The sequence below is a fragment of the Elephas maximus genome, chromosome 20, assembly GCF_024166365.1.
Source record: "Elephas maximus indicus isolate mEleMax1 chromosome 20, mEleMax1 primary haplotype, whole genome shotgun sequence".
Lineage (NCBI taxonomy): Eukaryota > Metazoa > Chordata > Mammalia > Proboscidea > Elephantidae > Elephas > Elephas maximus.
In genome coordinates this window covers 68,882,929-68,901,295 of record NC_064838.1, presented here as the reverse complement: position 1 = coordinate 68,901,295, position 18,367 = coordinate 68,882,929, and the positions used below count along the sequence as shown (strand labels likewise).

Genomic DNA, 18,367 nt, shown 5'->3' with positions numbered 1-18,367 from the left:
TTGTTAACAGTTCCTGGATTGCAGTATTCATTTATTCACTTATTTAACAAACCCATGAGTTGTCTATTATATGCTTGGGACTGGGTTAAGTGGAAGACAATACAGCCACTCTTGCTTATCAACTATCTTGTTATCTGACATTTTGCATTTACAACAATAGTAAAAAGTCTATTATCTGAATATTTTGCGCATTAATGACATACATCTAGCAGTAACAGATACCAAGGTGCGAGATGAGTACTGCTAGCTGTGATGGTTAAGGTTATGTGTCAGCTTGGCTGGACCATGAGTCTCAGTGGCTTGGCAGTTATGTAACAATGCAATTTGGCAGTTATGTAATGATATAACCATCTTCCATTTTGTGATCTGATGTAGTCATTCTCCATTTTAACATTATACCAATTTTCACATAACGACCTCGTCTTTGAAAACTAACCATGTCGGTAAGTGAGGAGTGGGTGTAATAGCTACAATGTTTCGAGTGCCTACTAAGGGCCAGAGCTTTTCTATAAAGTTATCCTTACAATAATCTTGTTAGACTGAATTTTTAAAATGAGGAAACTAAGGCTCAGAGATATAAGGTAACACATTAGAAGTGGCAAAGCCAGGATTCAAATCCAAATTTGTCTGATTCTGAAAAGCACCTGACATGAAGGCAGGTGGCGCAGTGGTTAAGCTCTTGGCTGCTAACCAAAACATCAGTGGTTCAAATCCCCCAGCCACCCCAAAGGGGAAAAGACCTAGTGATCTGCTCCAGTAAAGATTACAGCTTAGAAAGCCCGTGGGGCAATTCTATGTTGTCATATAGGGTCACTATGAGTCAGAATCAATGGCTTGTTTGCAGAAGAAAGAAGCTTCTTTATTATTATCAAACAAAAGCTGAATGATATAAGGGGAACCAAACATTTTAGAGAAACATATCCAAACTCCTGACAATGGAGGCTATTTCTCATGTCCTCTCTCATGACTCAGAGGGGGTGACACTGTGCAAAATATAATCAGATCATGTTCTAATACAGCAGGACGATTTTTTGGATTTATTATATTTACATTTAACTACTTTAAAAACACCATGTGCTGCTTACCTAAAATAATAAAAACACTGATCTGGAAAGGAAAGTATATTTGATAACCAGCAGAAAGAGCATTTGCTTTTATTCTAAGCAATACAGTCCTCAAGTAGAAAACCTGGCATGTATTTCTTTCCAGCCCAGAGGCATGGCGCCTCATGTCTTGCCTTGGTTAGCCTCTTCACCGAGGGCCATGAACCACACTGAAGAACCTTATACCCTGAGGAGGTTGTTGTGATTGACGCTCGTTAGCTGTGGCCTTTGTGGAGAAAGTTCTGGGGGTCTTACTACTAAGAGTGGTTGAGTCTTCTGAGCAACTGCCCTCTCTTCATGCAGAGGTTGTTGTGAATTATTTAACTCATTAATTTACCTTTTGTGTTGGCTCTAGAAAATGTAGGGTGAATGCGTGTCTCACCCATAGGGATTTTTATGGCATGAGTCTTCTAACACTGGAGTTCCTGGGTGGTGCAAATGGTTAACGTGCTCACTGCTCACTGAAAGGATGGTGGTGTGAGTTCACCCAAAAACTCCTCGGAAGAAAGGCCTGGCCACCTACTTCTGAAAATCAGCCACTGAAAACCCTATGGAGCACAGTTCTACTCTGACACACATGGATTGCCATGAGGTGGAGTTGACTCCAACTGGAAGAATGTAACCCTATTCCTGTGTTTTTATCCCTATCCTTGTTTTCCCTTTTTCTTTCCTGCTAGTTCTAATTAATTGTATCTTAAATCCCATACATCCTTGTAAGCCATTGTAAGTCCTTTCTGGAATGAGGGGGGATATAAACCAACAAGCAAACAAATACAACATCAATAAATCTACAGCTATTTCAACATCAATAAAAATGTTAGGAATAAAGAAACTCAAGTCTTGGAAGTGATAGGGTTTGAATTAGAAATTCGAGGAATGGGTACAAATAAATAAACCAGCTTGACTGTGTCGAGTCACAGCTTTCTGTTCATGTTCAGTCCTGTGACTTATGATTTCATTCAAATATTTTTTTGAGTAATGTGCCAGATATTGAACAAAGTCTTACAGGGGGACAAAACAAATGCAAACTACAGACACCACTCTCTTGATATTACATATTTGTTAGGAGTCACAGATATCCTACAATTCCAACTATGACATAATGACTGTCATTATTTACAAAACCAAAACCAAACCCGTCGCCATTGAGTTGATTCTGACTCATAGCGACCCTACAGGACAGAGGAGAACTGCCACAGGGTTTCTAAGAACCAGCTGTTGGATTTGAACTGCTGGCCTTTTGGTTAGCAGCCTGAGCTGTTAACTACTTCATAGGCTCCTCATCACTTACAGTGATCATAATTAGATGCAGAAGCATTTAAGAAAATAACAGAGTCATATGAAGATCTTTTACTTGGAAATGGAGAAAATCCTGTCAAAACTTTTAGGCTGATCTGTTAAATGATTCTGTGGTGAAGGGAGCCCTGGTTGTGAAGTGGTTAAGAGCTCAGGCTGCTAACCAAAAGGCCAGCAGTTCGAATCCACTAGCTGCTCCTTGGAAACTCTGTGGGGCAGTTCTCTGTCCTATAAGGCTGCTATGCGTCGTAATCGACTCAACAGCACACAACAACAATAGCAATAATAATAACACCCAACATTTATTGAGCACTTATTATGTGCCAGGAGTTCCTGCATTGTGTCAATGGTTAACACACTTGGCTGCTAACTGAAAGGTTGGAGTTTGGAGTCCACCCCGAGGAGCCTTGGAAGAAAGGTCTGGGTATCCACTGGTGAAAAATCACCCATGAAAACCCTATGGAGCACAGTTCTACTCTTTAACATGGGGGGTCATCATGAGTTGGAACTGACTCAACGGCAATGGTTTGGGTTCAGTTATTGTTCAGGTATTGTTCCAAGTTTACATGTATTAACTCATTTAATCCTCACAGCAATCCTGTGAAATATCTGCTAAATTTCTTACCATTTTACAGATGAGGAAACTGAAGCCCAGAGAGGTTAAATTGCTCAAAGTCATTTGTCAATGAAGTAGCCAGGATTCTAAGCTTGGCAGTCCATCTCCACAGCCTGTGTACCTGCCCTTCTATACTGCCTGTCATGGCTGCCTAGTGGAATGCCGATCTTCCTATTTAAAACAAGTCCACAGGAAAATGAAAAGATATTATATTTGAAGCCCTAAAAAAAAAAATTATATTTGATATTATATTATATCTGAAGCCCTACTGAATTTAAATATGAAAAATAGTGCAGAAACATTTTCCATAAACAAACTTCATAATTAAAATCAAGGACCTATATCCTTTTTTTTTTTTTTTTTTTTTTTTTAGTGAATATGGCGCTTTTTGGAAGCTGATCCAATATTTTATCCCCTAGTTGTTTTTGCTGCTGCCTGCCATCCGGCTGGCTTCTGACTCATGGAGACCCCATGCGCAAGGGGATCAGACCGTCATGATCCATAGGGCTTTCATTGACTGAATTTCAGAAGTAGATCACCAGGCCTTTCTTCCTAGTCTTTCTCAGTCTGGAAGCTCTGCTGAAACCTGTTCAGCATCCCAGCAGCATACCTGTAAAGAGGGCATCAGTATATTGTACTAGGGTATCTCTTATCTGAGTTAAAATCTCAAACTCTCATCTGGTAGACCTGGGTTTGAACTCTGGCTCTGCTGGTTACTAGTTGTGTGGTCTTGGGCAATTTCCTGCACTGTGTGAAGCCTCAGTTTACCTCTCTCTAAAGTGGGATAATAACAGTATTTGCCTTACAGGAAGGTGGTGAGGATAACACAAATACAATGCTTAGCACAATTCCTAGCCAACAGTAACTGGCCAATACCTGTAATAAGCAACAATAACCACTGCACCACCAGGGCCTCATTTTGCCCATAGAATCCTTCAATATGGCAACTCAAGGCTTGAATTTTTTCTTCAGTTCTTTTGGCTTGAAAAATGCCAAGCGTGTTCCTCCCTTTTGGTTTTCTGTCTCCAAGTCTTTGCACATTTCATTATAATGCTTTACTTTGTCTTCCTGAGCTGCCCTTTGAAATCTTCTGTTCAGCTCTTTTACTTCATAATTTTTTTGATTCACTTTATCTACTCTGCATTCAAGAGCAAGTTTCAGAGTCCCTTCTGACATCCATTTTGGTCTTTTGTTTCTTTCTGTCTTTTTAATGACCCTTTTTTTTCTTACTTTCTTCATGTGTGATGTCCTTGATGTCATCCCACAATTCATCTGGTCTTCTGTCATTAGTATGCAATGCATCAAATCTATTCTTGAGATGGTCTCTAAATTCATCTGGGATATACTCAAGGTCATATTTTGGCTCTTATGGACTTGTTTTAATTGTCTTCAGTTTCAACTTGAACTTGCATATGAGCAATTGATGGTCTGATCCGCAGTCCATCACTGGCCGTGTTCTGACTGATATGGAGCTTCTCTGTTGTCTCGTTCCATCAAAGAAAGGTGATCCAACAGAATGCAGAAATTATTGAACAGTATCATTAATATCACACACAAGTAAAATTTTGCCGAAGATAATTCAAAAATAGTTCCAGCAGTATATCAACAGGGAACTGCCAGAGATCCAAAAAGCTGGACTCAGAACAGGATGTGGAACTAGGGGTATCATTGCTAATGTCAGATGGATCTTGGGTGAAAGCAGAGAATTCCAGAAAGATGTTTACCTGTATTTTATTGACTATGCAAAGTCATTTGATTGTGTGGATCATAGAAAGTTACAGATAACGTCGCGGAGAATGGGAATTCCAGAACACTTAATCGTGCTTATGCAGAACCTGTATGCAGACCCAGAGACAGTCGTTCAAATGGAACAAGGGGATACTGTGTGGTTTAAAATCATAAAAGGTGCGAGGCCAGGTAGTATTCTTTCTCCATACCTATTCAATCTGTACGCTGAGCAAATAATTCGAGAAGCTGGACAATACGAAGAAGAACGTGACATCAGTATTGGTGGAAGATTCATTAACAATCTGCAACATGCAGATGACACAACCTTGTTTGCTGAAAGTGAAGATGACTTGAGGCACTTTCTGATGAAGATCAAAGACCACAGTCTTCACTATGGATTACACCTCAACAAGAAGAAAACAAAAATCCTCACAACTGGACTAATACACAACTTATGATAAACAGAGAAAAGATTGAAGTTGTCAAGGATTTCATTTTACTTGGATCTATAATCAACGTCCACAGAAGCAGCAGTTAAGAAGTCAAACTATGTATTGTATTGGGCAAATCTGCTGCAAAAGACCTTCTTAAAGTGTTAAAAAGCAAAGATGTCATTTTTAGGACTGAGATGTGCCTGAGCCAAGCCATGGTATTTTCAGTCACCTCAAATGCATGTGAAAGGTGGACAATGAATAAGGAAGACCAAAGAAGTATTGGTGCCTTTGAATTATGGTGCTGGTGAAGAATATTTAACGTACCATGGGCTGCCAGAAGAGCAAACAAATCTGTCTTGGAAGAAGTACAGCCAGAATGCTTGTTAAACCTGAGACTGGCAAGACTTCATCTCACATGCTTTGGACACGTTATCAGGAGAGATCAATACCTGGAGAAGGACATCATGCTTGGTAAAGTAGAGGGTCAGCAAAATAGAGGAAGGCCATTAATGAGATGGACTGACAGTGGCTGCAACCATGGGCTCAAATATAGCAACAATTATGAAGATGGGGCAAGACTGGGCAGTGTTTCATTCTGTGGTACACAGGGTCACCGTGAGTTGGAAATGATTTGACGGCACCTAACAACAACAACAACAACAACAATATAACATTGCACAAGAATTTACCAAATGGTACTGGTAGAATAATAGATTCTTTTGTTGTATATAAGCTTGTGTATTTTTAACATATTTTATAATGAGACTAAATAAAAACTGTATGGCAATATGATCAAGGCACTGATTAATCGTATCAATGGCTATCCCAGACAGAACACCTTTAGATGGCCATATTTGTCTTAATAGCAGGACCAGGATTTATAAATGGACCAAATAATAGATGTCTTTAGGATTGAGAGTTTTTGCATCCGAGAGTTTCAAGCCAGGTTTTCTATAACTAAGCAAAGTGTAAAACTGAGGAAACTATGCCAAAAATTCTAGCCAAAGAATATATTAGTCTGAATGTTTTAATTTTGGGCTTCAGTATAAGCCCGAGTTTGAGGCTGCCTTGCCGAGATAGAGACTTGGAGCCAAATGCCCTGACTCCAATTTCCTCCCACCCTCCAACCTCCTGCTGAGGATTCTCATTGGCTAAAACAACCGGAAGCCAGATGGCAGGGAGGCCACCGATCGGATCCATGCTGGTCACCTCCTGGGGCACAGAGCATGGTGGAGGAGGGCAGAGAGGGAATCAGAAACTGTCCCAAACCAACTAGTTGTTGACTTAGGACAACATTTACTGTGAACTTCCTGTATGTAAGGCGCACTGCTAAGCACCTCCTGACTTCACTCACCAACCTTACGGCATAGACACATAAGCCGCATTTTTTGAGGAAATAGAGGTATAAAAAAATCCGGTTGCTGTTGAGTCGACTCTGAGCTGCGGCAACCCCATGTGTGTCAGAGAAGAGCTGTGCTCCGTAGGCTTTTCAGTGGCTGATTTTTCAGAAACGAATCATCAGGCCTTTCTCCTGAGGTGCCTCAGGGTGGACTGGACTTGCCAGCCTTTCAGTTAGCAGCTAAATGCTTTAACCTGCACGGCCCAGGGACTCCAGCTGAGGAATAGGCAGGTTAAGTATTTCCCCTCTCATGAATGCCTGGCTTGACTACTGCTGCATACCATGTAGTTTCCTGAAAATTTGGAGAGAAGATACCATTTTGTGTATTTTATGTTCTCCAAATTGTGCTTTCACAATCGTGACCTATGTGGTCCCCATAAAACCCCTATATCCCAGATGAAGAAACTATGGCCAACAGAGGTAAGTGATTTGTCTGTGGTTCATTAAGTGGTTTATAAAGTGTGCTCTGAGCATCGACCTCTTTCTGTACCTAAAGAACTTTGACACACAGTCTGGTCGGGTTTCTGCAACGTATTTTAAGTATCTGTTCAGTGAGCCAAAAAAACAGCTCACTCTGAGGGAGCAGCTGGTAGGGTGGTTTGTTGCCACGTAGTTTGTAGGGTATGCTTCAGCTTCCAGGAACCCCAGCATGAAGCTGCGAATCAGGGAACACAGAGGTCTAACAACAAGATGGCAGCTCAACTGGGGATAGAACTTCGGACTCGCTTTGGAAGGGCGAAGAGCTAAGCGTGGGTGGATGAAGCAATGATCTGCCTACTCCTGAGTCTGTTTCCTCTGAGGCACTAATAATAATGACTTCTGACTTTGGGAGAGTGCCCACTGTTTTCAACACACGGCTACAGATTGATCTCATTGTTATTTGATCTTCACAACAACTAAGTGAGGGTGAAGATAATTATACCGGTTTTACAGATGAGGAAATTAGATGCAGGGAATTTAAGTGATGTGTCCAAGTTATCACACAGAGATGAGATTTGAATTCAGGACACCAGGCTTCGTGTTCAGTGAGCCTAGGTTATTCTGCGGTTTGGGTCACCTGCCACGGTGGGAACCCAGACGTAGCAATAGGTAACATTGAGCTACACAGAGAGAAAGGCATTTTCTATCACAATTCTCTTTCAACCTGAATAGTGAAGGAGAAAGTCTCAGTTGGGCATTAATCTGTCTCCAACACCGGTTTAAAAATGACCAACTAGCTGCTGCAAGTCATGACGGCCCTGTGTGTGACAAGCGGAACTGGGCTCCATAGTGTTTTCAATGGCTGAGCTTTTTTCTGAGGTGCCTCTAGGTGGACTTGAACCTCCAACCATTCAGTTAGCAGTCAAGACCCTTGACATTTTCATTACTCAGGGGCTCCAACACCTATTTAAAAAGTGCTAATCTCTCTCCTTATATCAAAAAATGTCCCATCTTGTAAAAAGACCAGACTTAATGGTCCTACTGAGACTAGAAGGACTCCAGAGGTCATGGTCCCCAGACCTCCTGTTAGCCCAAGACAGGAACCACTCCCAAAGCCAACTCTTCAGACAGGAATTGGACTGGACTATGGGATAGAAAATGATACTGGTGATGAGTGAGCTTCTTGGATCAAGTAGACACGTGAGACTATGTGGGCAGCTCCTGTCTGGAGGAGAGATGAGAGGGCAGAGCGGGTCAGAAGCTGGCCGAATGGGCACGAAAATAGAGAGTAGAGGGAAGGAGTGTGCTGTCTCATTAGAGGGAGAGCAACTAGGAGTATATAGCAAGGTGTATATAAGTTTTTGTATGAGAGACTGACTTGGTTTGTAAACTTTCATTTAAAGCACAATTAATATATAAAAAAAAAATTTGTCCCAGGCTCAGAGCCCTCAGACAAGCAGTGACATACATCGAGCTGAAGTTTAATAGCACTATTTCTTTCCCTTTGGTTCATTCCTATGAATTATGTCTTTTGATTACATCAAATTAATGCTGGGCTTCTGGATCCAAGGGCAGTACAGGGTTTGCTTAAAACATAATTTTATTTAAGTTAAAAAAGTAATTTATTTTAAAGAACTATATTAAATAACTGGTAGCCCAGGTGATAGGAGCAGGGTGGAGAAACCTGCAGTTTGGGAAGGACTGTGTGGTGCCGTTCTGGGACAGGAACACGGAGGTTCTATTACTGTGCTGTCTGATAGAAATAGGATGCGAGCCGCAGATGCAAGCCGCGTGGGTGATTTTATATTTCATAGTAGCCATGTTGAACAAGAGCAAAAAGAACCTAGCAAAATGAATTATAATACTATTTTATCTAACCCAATGTATAATAATATATACCATAAAAATTATTAATATTTTACATTTTCCCTTTTTTGTACTAAGTCTTTGAAACTGGGTATGTGTTTTATACCTACAGCACACCTTCATTGGGACCAAGCCACATTCAAGTGCTCAGCAGCCACATGTCACTAGTGTTGCCCTCCTGGCTGGTGCAGCTCTAACCCCCATTAACAGTGGGAGCACATTCATTTACTCTGTCAAGCAAGAGTGATGCCCCTTCTGGTTCGGGTCACTGACATCACAATTTCTCTTGGTAATTAGTCTTCCCTCAGCTTAGCTTTCACAAGCCTTAGGCCTCTCATCCCTCTGGCCTGCAGGATTCCACACTGGGTTGATACGGTTGCCCAAGCCATTGCCTCAGTGGTCTGGTGGAGGTCTGAAGGCAGAGCAGCATGACCAAAGGGAGGCTTGGTTTTCTGGACTGGCAGCCCAAAGAAGGAGCTAGCCCACAGGGGCAGCCCCAGCACGTGGGAACTGCGTTTAGGGCAGGTGTAGGGGAAATCCTGGTTGGATGTCTCTGGGCAGGATAGTGGCTGGTTAAATGGGATGAAATATGCTGTCTTCTTGTTTGTAGAGCTGGCTATTGTGATCAAAGGAGGGGAGGATGACAAAGGGGAAGGGCAGGAGGAGAAGGGGAAGGAACAAGAAGAGGAGGGGAAGGAACAAGAGGAGGAGGGGGAGGAACAAGAAGAGGAGGGGGAGGAACAAGAGGAGGAGGGAGAGGAGCAGGAGAAGAGGAAGAGAGAGGACAGAGAGGAAGAAGAAGAGGAGGGAGAGGAGAAGAGAGAGGGGAGGACAAAGTGGAGGAGGGGGATGAGGAAGAGGGAGGAAGGAGTGGAGGAGTGATGTGAGGAGGGGGGGAAGAAGCAGGAAGGAGGCAGAAGTGGAGCAGGAGGAGAAGACATTGAGGGCAGGAGGAGGCAAAAAGAGGAATGCAGGTTCCAGAAGGCTCATTGCTATCAGACACTTTTAATGTACCAGGTCCGGTGCTCAATGTTTTATATGCAGTGTTTCATTTTACGTTTACAACTCCATGAGGCAGGCTTTACTATTACTTTATGGCTAAGGAAACTGAAATCCAGTTTCTCAAGGCAAATAAAGTGAATTTATACCAGGTTTGGAGTTTTCAGTTCCTCTCTTCCTTATATAAGGAGCCCTGGTGATGCGATGGCTAATCACTTAGCTGCGAACGGAAAGGTCAGAAGTTCGAACCCACCAAGAGGCACGGTAGGAGAAAAGACCTGGCCATCTGCTCCTGTAAAGATTACAGCCTAGGAAACCCTATGGGGCAGTTCAACACTGTCCTATAGAGTCGCTATGAGTCAGAATTGACTTGAAGACACCCAACAACAACTTCCTGATGTTGACTGTGCTTGGACACATCCCACCAATCCCCTAAACTTTACACAAACCCCCTGGGTGAGCTCCAGTCTCCATGGGAAGTCAGAATCCAGAGAATAGGCTTCTGTTTCGAATGTGCAAAGGAAATCTGCCTGGAGTAAGGGAGCTCCAGCCACCATCCTCACTAGAGTAGAAAGTTGAGGTAGAAACACTCTTTAATCATAGCCAAAGAGCTGGCTCCGTGGAGATTTGGACGTGAGTTACCGTCCTTACATTTGGAGGAGAATGCCCTACTCTGTCTGCTGTTATTTTGCAGCCAATAAGCCAAGAGGCCATGGACTTCTGCTGCTTCATTTGTATAACACATGTTTGGAAAATCCCATCCCGAATTGCTACTGCCTCACACCACACCTCCGTACTTCTTTCTAACACCCAAAGCTGGAGGCCTCCACTTTTATTCCTTATTGTCGGTCTCTGTGCCTCCTCCAAGCAGGGGTTGTTCTGAGCTCAGCCAGAACCCTGTGCAGGCTAACAGTCCACACAGGTGATGAAAAAGAAAAAACAGGCTGCCTGATTTTCAACGAAATTTGTAGCTGGAATAAGCTTTTCAGTCCATTCAATTATTATTATTGTGCCTATCATTTTTAATTTGGGAGGTAAGCAATTTCTAAAGAGTTGATTTTCTGACCATTTCGTGAAGAAGAAAGAGAAGAGGGAGAAGGAGGCTATGACGATGATAATGGTGATGATGATGATGCTAGCTGCTACCACTTAGCATTCACTGACTGTGGTTGTTGTTAGGTGCCGTTGAGTCGGTTCCAACTCATAGCGACCCTATGCACAGCAGAACAAAACACTGCCCGGTCCTGCACCATCCTCATGATCATTGTTATGCTTGAGCCCACTGTTGCAGCCACTGTGTCAGTCCACCTCATTGAGGGTCTTCCTCTTTTACAATGACCCTGTACTTACCAAGCATGACGTCCTTCTGCATGGACTGGACCCTCCTGATAGTATGTCTAAAGTATGTGAGACGAAGTCTGCCCATCCTTACTTATAAGGAGCATTTTGGCTGTACTTCTTCCAAGACAGATTTGTTTCTTCTTTTGGCAGTCCATGGTATAATCAGTATTCTAACCAACACCGTAATTCAAAGGCATCAATTCTTCTTCGGTCTTCCTTATTCATTGTCCAGCTTTCACATGCATATGAGGAGATTGAAAACAACATGGCTTGGGTCAGGTGAGCCTTAGTCTTCAAGGTGACATCTTTGCTTTTTAACACTTTAAAGAGGTCTTCTGCAGCAGATTTGCCCAATGCAATGCATCTTTTGATTTCTTGACTGCATTTTCCACAGGTGTTTATTGTGGATCCAAGTAAAATGAAATCCTTGACAACTTCAGTCTTTTCTCCGTTTATCATGATGTTGCTTATTGGTCTAGCTGTGAGGATTTTTGTTTTCTTTATGTTGAGATGCAATCCACACTGAAGGCTGTGGTCTTTGATCTTCATCAGTAAGTGCTTCAAGTCCTCTTCACTTTCAGCAAGCAAGGCTGTGTCACTATGTAAAGCAGGTTGTTAATGAGTCTTCTTGCAGTCCTGAAGTTAGGTTGTTTGTTCTTCATATAGTTGAGCTTCTTGGATTATACAAGTTGAATAAGTATGGTGAAAGGAAAGAACCCTGACACATACCTTTCCTCATTTTAAATCACACAGTATCCCCTCGTTCTATTCAAATGACTGCCTCTTGATCTATGTACAGGTTCCTCATGAGCACAATTAAGTGTTTCAGAATTTCCATTCTTCTCAATGTTATCCATAAATTGTTATGACCCACGCAGCCAGATGCCTTTGCATAGTCAATAAAACATAGGTAAACATCTTCCTGGTATTCTCTGCTTTCAGTCAGGGTCCGTCTGACATCAGCAGTGGTATCCCCCCTGGTCCCACGTCCTCTTCTGAATCTGTCCTGAATTTCCGGCAGTTCCCTGTTAATGTACTGCTGCAGCTACTTTTGAGCGAGATCTTCAGCAAAATTTTACTTGTGTGTGATACTAATGATGGTGTTGGATAATTTCTGCATTCGGTTGGATCATCTTTCTTTGGAATAGGCATAGATATGGATCTCTCCCAGTCAGTGGCCTGTCTTCCCCTCAGTAGCTGTCTTCCAAATTTCTTGGCATAGGCCAGTGAGCACTTGTAGTGCTGCATCTGTTTGTTGAAATATCTCAATTTGTATTCCGTCAATTCCTGGAGCCTTGCTTGTTGCCAGTGCCTTCAGCGCAGCTTGGATGTCCTCCTTCAGTACCATCGGTTCCCGATCATATGCTACCTCCTGAAATGGAAGAATGTTGACCAGTGCTTTTTGGTACAGTGCCTCTGTGTAGTCCTTCCATCTTCTATTGATGTTTCCTGCATTGTTTAATATTTCCCCCCAAAACCAAAAACCAAACCCAGTGCCATCGAATCGATCCCAACTCATAGCGACCCTATAGGACAGAGTAGAACTGCCCCATACAGTTTCCAAGGAGCGCCTGGAGGATTTGAACTGCCGAGCCTTTGGTTAGCAGCCGTAGCACTTAACCACTACACCACCAGGTTTTCCCCCATAGAATCCTTCAGTACTGCATTAAGATCAACTCTACTTTGAGGAAGCAGCTCTTCTCCAGTCATATTTTAGTGCCTTCCAACCTAGGGGCTCATCTTCCAGCACTATATCAGACAATGTTCTGCTGCTATTCATAAGGTTTTCACTGGCTAATGCTTTTCAGAAGTAGACTGCCAGGTCCTTCTTCCCAGTCTGTCTTAGTCTGGAAGTTCAGCTGAAACTGTCCACCATGGGCGACCCTACCAGTATCTGAATACCAGTGGCATATCTTCCGGCATCACAGCAACACACAAGCCAGCACAGTATGTCAAACTGACAGACACTTGGGGGAGTCACTGAGTGCCTTACATATATTTGCTTATTTAATCTCCCAACAACCCTGTTGGGGTAGCTACTATTATTATCCCACTTTGCAGATGGGATAAGTTACTTAACCCCAGCTTGAAAGATACAGAACAAGTACTTGAACCCAGGGAGTTTGGCTCCAGAACTTGTGTTTGTAATCACTGCATTCTATTGCTTCTTAGAGACCTAAGATTTTATTGGTTCATAATAAATTAATAGTAATATTAATAACTATGGTATCATTTATGGAGCAGTCACTATATATTGGACAGGATACATTATACACACTATTCATTTAATTCTCACCATAACACTTTGAGGTGGAGAGTATTAACCGCGCTTTACAGATGAGGAAACCGAGATTCAGAAGTGTGAGTGATTTTTCTGGAGGTTTCTCAGTTACTAATTTGTTAAGCTGTGTTCCTGGGCTGTAATGGAAGCGAACCATGTGCTAAGATGATGTAAAAAGTGCTTTACCTAGATCACCTCATTCCATCCTCACCGCAACCCGATGAAGTAGCTGGTAGCTTGTTTTGATTTTACAATGAAGAAGGTGAGGCTTAAAGAAGTTAAGTAAGTTGAGGGGTTGGGCCCCAAACTCAGATCTGTTTGACTCCAAAGTCCATTGTTTTGTTCACTTGTCCATTGTTCTATCTATCCCTTTGTCCAGTCTTCTGCCCAACATTTATTAACTTCACACTATAGGCTGGGTAAAAGGGCCCTCGTGGTGCAGTGGTTAGAGTGCTCAGAAGCTAACCAAAAGGTCAGTGGTTCCAACCCACCAGCTGCACCACGAGTGAAAGATGGGGCAGAGACAGCCTTCGAAACCCTGTAGGGCTGTTTCCCCCTGTCCCACAGGGTTGCTGTGGGTCAGAGCTGACTTTGCAGCAGTGGCAGGGGCAGATTAACCAGTAAGTAAGGTATGCACAGGCTTAACTGTGTCTGTTTACTGATCTGCAGTGCACAATTTCAAGTGGTTTTCACCACATTGATGAAATCAGTTGCCATTAAGTTGATTCTGACTCATGGCAACTCCATGTGTTTCAGAGTAGAACTGTGCTCTGAAATGGCTGTAATCTTTCAGAAGCAGCTCACCAGTCTTTTCTTCCGAGGTAGATTTGAACCTCCAACCTTTTGGTTAGTAGCTGAGTGCTTAGCCATTTGCGCCATTCAGGGTCCTATGGTCTAGGCACTGTTCTAAAAATGGAGGGTGTGGGGGGATCCCAGCCAAAGAAGATTCCTTCCCATCCCTCAAGCAGTTTATGTCTTTTACTCTCTACACTGCCTGATTGTTTTCTGTTGCTACTTTCAGACACACTACGGTTGCATAGTCAGTTAAGCTGGATTTTGCAAAGAGAGAGACTAGTGGATGCTGGTGTGACGTCAGTGGATGGGCAATGATCAGTCACCTCGTTTCACGCGTGAAGAATCGGCTTAGGCTTGAGAATTAAGGTAGGATGTCACTTCTTAGTCTCCTAAGTGAGATTTGGTTATGATTGACATACTGAACTTTTTCTTCTCTAGCCCATTCTCAGAGAAGCTCATCAATTAATTTGTGGCTGCTCACCTGTGGAGCTGAGGCCCCCTGTTTCTTGTTTCCAACTTTTCTTGTAAAATGAAGATTTTAAAGGTTCTGTGCATCTCTCCCAGTAGCACAGTTGTAGGCAATTGACTTCATAACCTTGGTGCAAAAGAGAGGTATTCGTTGCTACTTGGCGATCTCAGAATGGATGTAAGTCTCTTCTAGCTTTGTGCAATGGTATTGAAAATGCTGTGTTAAAACACTCGTCAAAACCTGATTTGATTTCCAATTGATTCTGCCTAATTTTTTCATTACAAATCACACGAGCCTTTCCATATAAGTTAATAGTAATATAAATAAGTTAATAATTGGTCAAAATAAATTAATAGTAATACTAGTAGTATTACTATCAATAGCTATGACTGACTCACTATATGCCAGCACATACCTTATTCCACTTAATCTTCACTAAGAAATTTGAGGTAGGTATTATTATTATACATAGGTTTTTAGGGAAGAAAGTAGCATTATAATATTTGGAATCAGACAGCCCTGAGTTCAGATCTCAGCTCTTACTAACCTGCCCTGCTGTGGGACTCCATTAAGCCTCAGTTTCCCTATCTGTAAAAACAAAAACCAAGTCTGTTGCCATTGAGTCGATTCTCATGAGGACCCTATAGGATAGAGTAAAACTGCCTCACAGGGTTTCCAATGAGCAGCTGGTGGATTTGAACTGCCAACCTTTTGGTTAGCATCCGAGCTCTTAACCACTGAGCCACCAGGGCTCCAAAAACCAAAACCATAGCGATTGAGTCGATTCCAACTCATAGCAACCCTATAGGACAGAGCAGAACTGCCCATATATCTTTAAAAAGGGGCACTAATAATATAGATTTTCCTAGGATTTTTGTCAAGAATAAATGAATTAATGCAATAAAATACTTAACACAGTGCCTGGTACATAGTAACCTCAATGGATGTTCTAAATATACATTTGACTAACTCACGGTCCACACTTTTCATTGTATCACACTATTTCCTTGCTCTGGATACAGGAAAACTTCACCACGTGTAATAGCCATAAATGTAACAGCATAGAAAAGGGTATTGGCGTTATTTCGTGGCATCATCTAATATCCTTTTAGGCTTTTCCTTGGGTGGTTTTCAAAGCAGACTCATGCTGAATAATAAATACATCAAAATGGCTTATCTGGAAAGCCTATGAATTGGCCCCCAGAGGGAGCTTTGGGCTCCAATCCACTACCTGCTTACTCCATGCCTAAGAAGGATGCATGCTGATATTGAGCAGGTCAGGAGCAAGGGCAGGTATTGGGCTATGGTGTTAGTTGGAGGAGGTTTCAGTGTGAGGATGAGAAGGTTGCTCCTTTCTTGGGTGTCCTGGTGGCCCACATAGCTACTGACACTATTAGCTCTCTGCATTTGCCTACCTGCAGCCCTCTTCTTTTTAGGAAGCCAAGCAATAAACAAGGTGAGCCCAAGGACAAAGAGATCTGGGGTAGATCTTTTATACGTCTAAATTGTGGAGGAAGAGTATTCCTGCTTTCTGGGCCCTAGGACCTTGGTCATTTACAAGCAATCAGGGTCGTTAAGTGTTTCCAGGTGAGTTGTGACTTACACCTGAAATAGCAGACTTTCTAAATAATTGGTTATTGGTTATTTGGCATATTTATCAATAAGTACAAAAATAAGTAACAAGTTCAAGATCTTACACCAGAGATGAGGAAACTGCTGAAATCAGTTTGAATGTTTTAAAAATAACTGGAAAAAAAATCACATGTTTAGAGTTAGTCAAGGATGAATCTGGAAATTCGGGAATGTTTGTTTTTTACTGTTATCATCATATCAGTCTTTTCTATTCGTACGTATTTTTGGGCACTTTTAAAATATTTTTGAGGCTGCTATTGAACAAGCTAGATGAAAGTGCTAAGATGTAGGGAATTAACTACCAGCTTTGTCTACTTGACACAAAACATGTGGTCACAATAAACATCCTGGGAAACACCAGATGTCAGGCAGCCTGCAGGTGAAACATCTGGAAGAAATATAGCATACAGGAGACACAGGGGGAGACTTACAGCCAGAAGCAGCCAGATTTGAGCTTCATCTCACACACGCCTCCTGGGCCACAGTGCTCTCTCATCAAGTGAACAAAACAACTACCCCATCGCAGCTTTATTACACACACACACACGCCCCACAACTATCTTTTTTTTTTTCTCCATGTAATGGGAGAGGGTAGAGACATGAGTAGCTAAAATATCAGATAATTCAAAGTAATTTCTTTATTTGTCTAAAAAATATTGAAGACACCCCCACCACCCAACCTATATTTGAATACAGTTGTGTTCTGTGTGAACTCATTTCAAGTCAGCTGTACTGTGCAGTTTTGATGCAGAAAACTCTGGCAGGCCTTTCAGGTGCCACCTTCTGACCCAAACCAGCTCCTCTCTGAAGGCTGCTCTATAGTTTTTTGTTATCATTTTCTCTGAAACTGGGAAAATGTACATCTTCCTCCCCCAGAATTACATAATATTAGAGTGGGAAGGGACAGCCGGGATACATTCAGGCTGTCAAATACGCCTTTGAAAACATAACCCTGTTATTAACTTACTATTCTACACTACAGATATTTCCCAGATAGAACATGGAAGAGAGCTGATACATACGGCCAGAAATAACATGATAAAGCTAACCTGATCAGGAATTTTAAAATTAATGGAATAGGAGTGCCTGCCTTACAGGGTTGATGTGAGGATGAAAATTAAAGTGTTCAGCATGGACACTGGAATATTTAATTGCTGCATCAATGGGTGTGATGAAGATGATGGCAATGGGTTTGCCATTTTCTTTCTTTTTTAAAATTTTTATTGTGCTCTAAGTGGAAGTTTATGAATCAAGTCAGTTTCTCATAAACAACATTTATATATACCCTGCTATATACTCCTAGTTGCTCTCCCTCTAATGAGACAACACACTCCTTCCCTCCACTCTCTATTTTCGTGTCCATTTGGCCAGCTTCTGACCCACTCTGCCCTCTCATCTCTTCTCCAGATAGGAGCTGCCCACATAGTCTCATGTGTCTACTTGAGCCAAGAAGCTCACTCCTCATCGGTATCATTTTCTATCCTACAGTCCAGTCCAATTCCTGTCTGAAGAGTTGGCTTTGGGAATGGTTCCTGTCTTGGGCTAACAGAGGGTCTGGGGACCATGACCTCTGGAGTCCTTCTAGTCTCAGTCAGACCATTAAGTCTGGTCTTTTTATGAGAATTTGAGGTCTGCATCCCACTTCTCTCCTGCTCCATCAGAGATTCTCTGTTGTGTTCCCTGTCAGGGCAGTCATCGGTGGTAGCCAAGCAGCATCTAGTTCTTCTGGTCTCAGGCTAATGTTGTCTCTGGTTTATGTGGCCCTTTCTGTCTCTTGGGCTCATAATTACCTTGTGCCTTTGGTGTTCTTCATTCTCCTTTGGTCCAGGTAGGTTCAGACCAATTAATGCATCTTAGATGCCCGCTTGCTAGCTTTTAAGACCCCAGATGCCACTCTTCAAAGTGGGATGCAGAATGTTTTCTTAATAGATTTTATTATGTTGATTGACGTAGATGTCCCCTGAAACCAGGGTCCCCAAACCCTCACC

At 42.3% G+C, this 18,367-nt stretch overlaps 1 protein-coding gene across 1 annotated transcript in view; it reads right to left on the bottom strand.

Moving 5' to 3' along the window:
- The window catches only part of SYNPR (synaptoporin), a 426,172-nt gene that overhangs the window by 9,292 nt on the left and 398,513 nt on the right, over nt 1–18,367 (bottom strand). The gene's annotated exons all lie outside the window — the stretch shown is intronic.